Below are 8,342 nucleotides of genomic sequence, written 5' to 3'. Positions count from 1 at the left end.
ACTGGCAGGATTTGGGACACGTCAATCAAATTGTTTGAATCTCAGTGTCCTCACCTGCCAAAATGGGAGAAGTAATGCTTATCCTTCCTTTACTTCTCATCCCTGTTAGGTTTACTGATAGTGCAAATAATTGGAGATTATAGTACATATTGATATGGTATTTATAACTCTCATTCTCTTTGCAGGTAAACCAGGTCTCTTCGCTGCACCCAAAACCTCGCTTACCCTGAAGAGATGGAAAATCGAAACAAAGTGACTGAATTCATTTTATTGGGTCTCACACAGAACCCCGATAAGCAGAAGTTATTCTTTGTTGTGTTTCTCAGTGTCTACATTGCAACTCTGGTGGGGAATCTGCTCACTGTGGCAACAATAACCTCCAGCTCAACTCTGGGGTCCTCTATGTATTTCTTCCTCACCTACCTATCCTTAATCTATGCCTGCTACTCCACTTCCATCACCCCCAAAATGCTCGTTGATCCGCTGTCTGTGAGGAAAGCCATCTCCTTCAACTGATGTATGGCTCAACTCTTTATAATAATGATAATAATGATGGCATTTATTAAGTGCTTACTATGTGAAAAGCTTTGTTCTAAGCACTAGACAGATACAAGGTGTTGAGGTGTCCCTCGTGGGGCTTACAGTCTTAATCCCCATTTTATTGATGAGGTAACTGAGGCCCAGTGAAGTTAAGTGACTTGCCCAAAGTCACACAGATGACAAATCGTGGAGCCGGGATTTGAAACCATAACCTCTGACTCCAAAGCCCGTGATCTTTCCACTGAGTCACGCTGCTTCTGCTTTATCGAACATTTATGTGCTGGGGTTGAGATCGTCCTCCTTTTGGCCATGGCTTATGACCAGTATGAGGCCATCTGCAACCCACTGCACTACATAACCATTATGATGCAGGTTGTGTGCAGCCTGTTGATGGGGGTGGCTTGGGGTGGGACCTTTCTTCACGCAATCCTGCAGATTCTCTTCATGTCACCTTTACCACACTGTGGTCCCAATAAGATTGATCACTTTATGTGTGATCTGTTCCCTTTGCTGATAGTCACCTGCACCGATACCCACATCTTTAGTCTGCTAGCCGTGGCCAACAGCAGGGTAATGTGCACATTGAGTTTTTTCCTTTTGGTCGTTTCTTATGTTGTCATCTTCAGCTCCCTGAAAACTCTCAGTTCTGCAAGGAGAGGCAAAGCCTTTTCCATTTGCATCTCCCACATCATTGTTTTAATTTTTCTTCTTTTTCCCATGCATTTTAACTTTTCTGAGGTCCATGACTACCTTCTTAATAGATAGGTCAGTGGCTGTATTTTTTACAAGCATCACCCGTATATTAAGTCCCATAGTTTACACCGTGAGGAAACACCGTGAGGAACGCAGAGGTGAAAAATGCCACGAGGATGTTATGGAGCCCTAAAGCGACTTCAGGTTGCAAATAGATGGCCTGGGTGAAAATGATTGTATTTATTCAAGTTGGAAAATTTCTGTTGGTATTTTTATGAAAATGGCAAATATTGCTCAATTCTAATTTGCCTTTTGGTGCTAATAAATTTGGGTCTGCAGTGATTTCCCAGAATCAGAGCACGAGGGGTCTTCTTGGGTCTGTTTCGGTGAGAAGCAGTGAGGCTTAGTGGAAAGAGCATGGGCTTGGGAGTCAGAAGTCAGGGGTTCTAAGCCTGGCTCAGCTAATTATCAGCTGTGTGACTTTGGGCAAGTCACGTGACTTCTCTGTGCCTCAGTTACCTCATCTGTAAAATGGGGGTTAAGACTGTGAGCCCTACATGGGACGATATGATTACCTTGTATCTACCCCAGCACTTAGAACAGTGCTTGGTGCATAGTAAGTGCTTAACAGATACTATTATTATTAGTATTAGTATTAGTATTATCATGCTGTTAACTAGTAATTCCCTTAGCATCACTACTCTCCCCAAAAAGCTGAACTAAAATCAGATCTCTTCCACATCTCTTCCCTAACCAAGCTCTCTTTTTCTGCTACTCTCTCTCCCTTCTGTATCCCCCATGCACTTGGATCTATACCTTTTTAACACTTGATATTCACCTCACCCTCTGATCCACAGCACTCATGTATATATCCGTAATTTAATTTCATGTCCACCTCCTCATCTAGACTGTAAGTTCCTTGTGGGTAAGGAGTCTCACTTCCATGTGTACTCCCACAGATGCATAGCACCATGGTTTGCACACAGAAAGTATTCAATGAATGCTATTGATCGATACCAAGCAACACCAGATAGCAAAGATGACTACCTGCCACAGAAAGAATATCCATGAATTGACTGGTCAGTCAATAGCATTTATTGAATGTCTACTGTGTGCAGATGCCTGCAGTAAACACTTGGGGGAGGGAGGTTAAATTCATGAAAGTAAATTACAGGTATGAGAAAGAGGAAAAGAGGTATACGTACATGAGTTAATGCTTAAATAATAGGGCATGTGTATATAAGTACAATGAGAAATTGAGATAAAGTGCTAAAGTGGACCAGGAGTACTGAAATGACTTTTGGGAGGGGAGAGGGCTCAACCCATGTTGCTCAATCCATGTTGCTGTCCTTTTGTACTTCGTCATCCTCTATGATGGCCTCTTACTGGGAAGAGATTTGTTGTCCCTCCTCCCATCTACACTGTCCAATTTCTTGGGGTGGGGTCCATGAGAACTATGTCTCGCCCACATCTCCAACTATGCAAGTCCAGAACACAACTCGTTTTCTTCCCATTCAAACCCAGACCTGGCAATTGTTTTCTTCATTTCTTTCTTCGGTTTTTCTTCTACGGGTATTCTTTCTTAAGTGCTTGCTATGTGCTTGGGCTTGTTATTTCTTCTTAAGCGCTTGCAATGTGCCAGGTAGTGTACGAAGTGCTAAGGCAGATTCAAACTAATCTCGTTGGACACAATCTTGTCCCACATGGGACTCACAGTCTTCACCTTCGTTTTTACAGAAGAGGTAACAGAGGCACCCAGAATTCATTCATTTATTCATTCATTCATTCAAATGAATTGATCGAGTGCTTACTGTATGCATAGCACTGTCCTCAGCGTTTGAGAGAGTAACCTATAACAAAAAAACAGATGCTTTCCCTGCCTATAGTGAGCTCATAGTCTAGAGGGAGAGACAGAGGTTACTGTATAGAAATAGATAGAGAAAAGAACAAATGGATAAATCAGTAAATTAAAAAGAGGTGAAATATCCACAGGGACACCTTGTCAAAAGCCGGTCTTAGAACTCTACCCACTTAGAGCTCTTTTTCCCATCACTGTAGAGCATATCACTTTTCTTCCTGTCCCACAAGCCTGATTCTTTGGGGGACTGTTTGACTCAGTCGATCACACGATCGTGTTGATTGAGTGCATTCTGCGTATATACCTCTCTCTGAAGCCCTTGGGGAAGGTCAACACGGCAATATAATAGACCCATTCCCTGGCCACAAGGAGCATTCAGTCTCCAGGGAAAGAGGCACACACTTATAGGAATAATTGGATTACTGGCAGAGACCGAAGTGCTGGGGGGCTGGGGTTTGTGAGAAGGGGTTTAACAGTTCTCAGTGCGGCCATAGCTCCGCACAACGCGGCAATTTACCGAGCTGAATATCGACCTTAGGCTCCTTCTGCCTGCCTCCGATGCAACGGACACGAGCCCAGTCGATGGGCACGACGGGACTGGTTTTTCGGTATGTGGAGGCGAAAGCTGTCCAGAAAGAGGGAAAGACTACAACTCCCAGAAATCTCTGGGCCTCGAACCTCCACTGAAACCCCTATGACAGGGTCCGAATTGCTGGGTGGGTGCCTGGGCTGGGCTACATAAGAACCCGATGGAGAGGGCAGGGACTAATGAGGGTTTGGTCCTGTGTGAGAATCTTGGGGAGGGCCAAGAGCAGCTGCCTGAATCAGGCCACTGAAAGGATGATGTACAATCCCGCCCGTGTAAATGTTTTCTTCCTTGCTTTCTTTGTTTTTTCTTCTGCTGCTATTTTCATTCATTCATTCATTCAATCGTATTTCTTGAGTGCTTACTTGTGTTTGGATCACTATACTAAATGCTTGGAAAGTACAATTCGGCAAAAGATAGAGACAATCCCTACCCAACAATGGGCTCACAGTCTAGAAGATGGAGAAAGACAACAAAACAAAACAAGTAGACAGGCATCAATAGCAACAAAATGGAAAAATAGAAATATATATACACACACATATATATATATACACATATATACATCATTAATGAAATAAGTAGCATAATAAATGTGTACATTCATTCATTTACTCAATAAATACGATAGAATGAATTAATTAATACATATAAACACAATTGCTTTGGGTGGGGAAGGGGGTAGACCAGAGGGAGGGAGTGGGTGCGATGGGGAGGGAAGGAGGAGTGGAGGAAAAAAGGGGAATCAGTCTGGAAAGGCATCCCGGAGGAGGTGAGTTCTCAGTAGGGCTTTGAATGGGGGGAAGAGGCCTAGTTTGGTGGATGTGGGTACAGAGGGCATTCCAGACCAGAGGTAGGACATGGGCCAGGGGTTAATGGAAGGACAGGTGAGAACGAGGCACAGTGAGGAGGTTAGCAGCAGAGGAGTGGAGTGTGTGGGCTGGGCTGTAGAAGGAGAGAAGGGAGGTGAGGTAGGAGAGGGCAAGGTGATGGAGAGCTTTCAAGCCAATAGGAGTTTTTGCTTCATGCGAGGGTTGATAGGCAACCCTGGAATATTTTGAGTGGTGGGGTGGGAGTGGGGGGTTGACATGTGCAAAGAGTTTCTGTAGAAAATAATCCGGGCAGCAGAGTGGAGTATAGACTGAAGCAAAGAGAGACAGGTGGATGGGAAATCAGAAAGGATGCTGATGCAGTAATCTAGTCGGAATATGATGAGAAATTTTACCAACAATATAGTGGTTTGGATGGAGAGGAAAGGGTGGATCTTGGCGATGTTGTGCAGGTGAGACTGGCAGGTTTTGGTGACAGATTGGATCTGTGGGGTGAATGAGAGAGTGGAGTCAAGAATGACACCAAGGTTGAGGGATTATGAGACGGGAAGGATGGGTAGGGACAGTCTCTGTATGTTGCTAACTTGTTCTTCCCAAGCGCTTAGTACAGTGCTCTGCACACAGTAAGTGCTCAGTAAATGCGATTGAATGTATGAATGAATAGTGCCGTCCGCAGTGATGGGAAAGTCAGGGAGAGGACAGGGTTTGGGAGGGAAGATAAGGAGCTCAGTCTTAGACATGTTGAGTTTTAGGTGGCGGGCAGATATCCAGGTGAAGATGTTATGAAGGCAGGAGGGGATACGAGCCTGAAGGAGGGAGAGAAAACATGGGAGGAGATGTAGATTTGGGTGTCATCTAGGTAGAGATGATAGTTGAAGCCGTGGGAGGAAATGAGTTCACCAAGGGAATGATTATAGATGGAGAACAGAAGGGGACCAAGAACTGACCCTTGAGGAACCCCTATAGGTAGGGGATGGGATGGGGAGGAGGATCCCGTGAAGGAGACTGAGAATGAACAGCCAGAGTGATAAGGGAAGAACAAGAAGAGGACAGAATCTGTGAAGTCTACATTGGATAACGTGTTGAGGAGAAGGGGATGGTCGACAGTGTCAAAGGCAGCTGAGAAGTCGAGGAGGATTAGGATAGAGTAGGAGCCATTGGATTTGGAAAGAAGGAAGTCATTCATAACCTTTGAGAGGGTAGTTTTGGGGGAGTGGAGGGGACAGAAGTCAGATTGGAGGGGTCCAGGAGAGAGTTGGAAATTGAGGAATTTGAGGCAGCGAGTGTAGACGAATCGCTCTAGGAATTTGGAAAGGAACGGTAGGAGGGAGATAGGGCGATATCTGCAGGAGGCAGTGGGGTCAAGAGAGGGTTTTTTTAGAATAGGCAAGACATTGGCATGTTTGAAGGCAGAGGGGAAGAAGCCATTGGAGAATGAGCAGTTGAAGATGGAAGTTGAGGGGAGGAGGGAAAAGGGGAAGGATTTTATACAGCAAGAGGGAATGGGGTCAGAAGCACAGGTGGAGGGGGAGGCACTTGGGAGTAGGGAGGAGATCTCTGAAGATAATGCTGGGAAGGATGGGAAAGTACAAGAGGGGGCCGAGGGGGGGGGGTGGAGAGGGGGGAGGGGTGACTTTGGGGAGCTCAGACCTGATGGTGTTAACTTTCCCAATGAAGAAGGTGGCCAGATCATTGTGAGTGAGGGATGGACGAGGGGGAGGAACAGGGGGCCTGAGGAGGGAGTTAAATGTCCAGAGCAGCTGACGGGGGTAACGGGCATGGGTGTCAATAAGGGAAGAAAAATAGCTTTGCTTGGCAGAGGAGAGGACAGAGGTAAGGCAGGAAAGGATAAATTTAAAGTGAAAAAGATTGGCCTGGTGTTTAGACTTTCTCCAGGAGCGTTCAGCAGCTCGAGCATAAGAGCAAAGGAGGCAGACAATGGCAATGATCAGACAATGGCAATGATCCAGAGCTGTGGTTTAGTGGTGCGAGAACAACAAAGGGATAGGGGAGCGAGTGAGTTGAGTTGAATAGAGAGGGTGGAGTTGAGAGCATCAATCTGGTCATTAAGATTAGGTAGAGTGGATAGGGAGGCATGATGATGTGTGATGCGCGGAGATGGTTGTTGTTGAGAGAGTGGAGGTGTCTGTGGGGGAGTAGAGAAGCAGCGTGGCTCAGTAGAACGAGCACAGGCTTTGGAGTCAGAAGTTATGGGTTCAAACCCCGGCTCTGCCGATTTTCAGCTGTGTGACTTTGGGTAAGTCACGTAACTTCTCTGTGACTCAGTAAAATGTGGATTAAGACTGTGAGACCCCCGTGGGACAATCTGGTCACCTTGTACCCTCCTCAGCGCTTAGAATAGTGCTTTGCACATAGTAAGCGCTTAATAAATGCCTTATTACTATTGTTATTAATACAGATTTAAAGGGACGGGGAGTGTGAGAGAGAATGCAGATGAGAAGGTTATTGTCAGAAAAGGATTTCAGATTTGGAGAGGGTGGAGATAGTGCAGCCCTAAGAGATGATAAGATCGAAGGTGTGACCAAGTTGGTGATTGGGCAAGGTGGGGTGGAGCAGGAGGTTGGTGGAGTCGAGGAGTGATAGAAGGCTGGATGCAGCGGGATCACCGGGTATATCCATGTGGATGTTGAAGTCTCTGAGAATCAGAGTGGGCATGGAAAAAGAGATAAGGAAGGTGACAAAGGGGTCAAAAGGTTAAAGACGTTGGAGGAGGGACCGGGGGGTAGGCAGATGATGGCTACAAGAATCTGGAGGAGGTGGTAGAGGCGGATAATATGGGCTTCAAAGGAGTGGAAGGAAAGGGGAAGGGAGAAGAGGGATGGTGAGAAAACGGCATTGGGGTGTGAGAAGGAAACCGATACCTCGTCCTTTCCCTGTGAGCCTGGGAGAGTGGGAGAAGAAGATGTTTCTGCTGGAGAGAGCAGCAGAAGAGACCATGTCATACGGGGTGAGCCAGATCACAGTAATGGCGAGGAGGAGGAGAGAGCGGGAAAGGAACAGGTCAAGGATGAAAGGGAGCTTACCTTTAATGGAGCGGGGGGTTCTATAGGCTACACGTGGCAGCAGCTCTGGAGGGAGGGGAGAGAGGGGGAAGGGTGTGGGAGTGGGGAGGGTTTGGACAGGAGTGAGTTGGCAGGGTCCAGGGTCGGGAGAGGGGGATGAGAGGTGATGATGAGAAAGGAGAATAAGGATTGGAGGGAGGTGGGGAGGGGGGAGAGAAGGGAAGGGGTTGGAAGGGTGGGGTTTGGTGGGGACTGCGTAAAGGGAGGTGGATGAGGGTTGACACTGGTACAGAGGGTTTCTAGGTAGGGGGCGGGGAGTGATCTCCCATGCTCGTGTCTCTCCCCTCTTCAATACATACTTTATGCTGTTGCCCGGATTGTCTTTGTCCAGCAACGCAGTGGGCATGTTACTCCCCTCCTCAAAAATCTCCAGTGGCTACCAATCAATCTGTGCATCAGTCAGAAGCTCCTCAGCCTCGGCTTCAAGGATCTCCATCACCTCGCCCCCTCCTACCTCACCTCCCTTCTCTCCTTCTACAGCCCAGCCCACACCCTCCGCTCCTCTGCTGCTAATCTCCTCACCGTGCCTCGTTCTTGCCTGTCCCGCCATCGACCCCCGGCCCACGTCATCCCCCGGGCCTGGAATGCCCTCCCTCTGCCCATCCGCCAAGCTAGCTCTCTTCCTCCCTTCAAGGCCCTACTGAGAGCTCACCTCCTCCAGGAGGCCTTCCCAGACTGAGCCCCTTCCTTCCTCTCCCCCTCGTCCCCCTTTCCATCTCCCCATCTTACCTCCTTCCCTTCCCCACAGAACA

General features: G+C 47.3%; 1 pseudogene; it reads left to right on the top strand.

The window, feature by feature from the left end:
- The first annotated feature begins 234 nt into the window (after window positions 1–234).
- On the top strand, window positions 235–1,448 carry LOC119925448 (annotated as a pseudogene).
- The last annotated feature ends 6,894 nt before the right edge of the window (window positions 1,449–8,342 follow it).

Source organism: Tachyglossus aculeatus, chromosome 3, assembly GCF_015852505.1.
Source record: "Tachyglossus aculeatus isolate mTacAcu1 chromosome 3, mTacAcu1.pri, whole genome shotgun sequence".
Classification (NCBI taxonomy): domain Eukaryota; kingdom Metazoa; phylum Chordata; class Mammalia; order Monotremata; family Tachyglossidae; genus Tachyglossus; species Tachyglossus aculeatus.
Note: the sequence above shows the minus strand (reverse complement) of the source record. Positions and strands in the feature narration are given on the sequence as shown.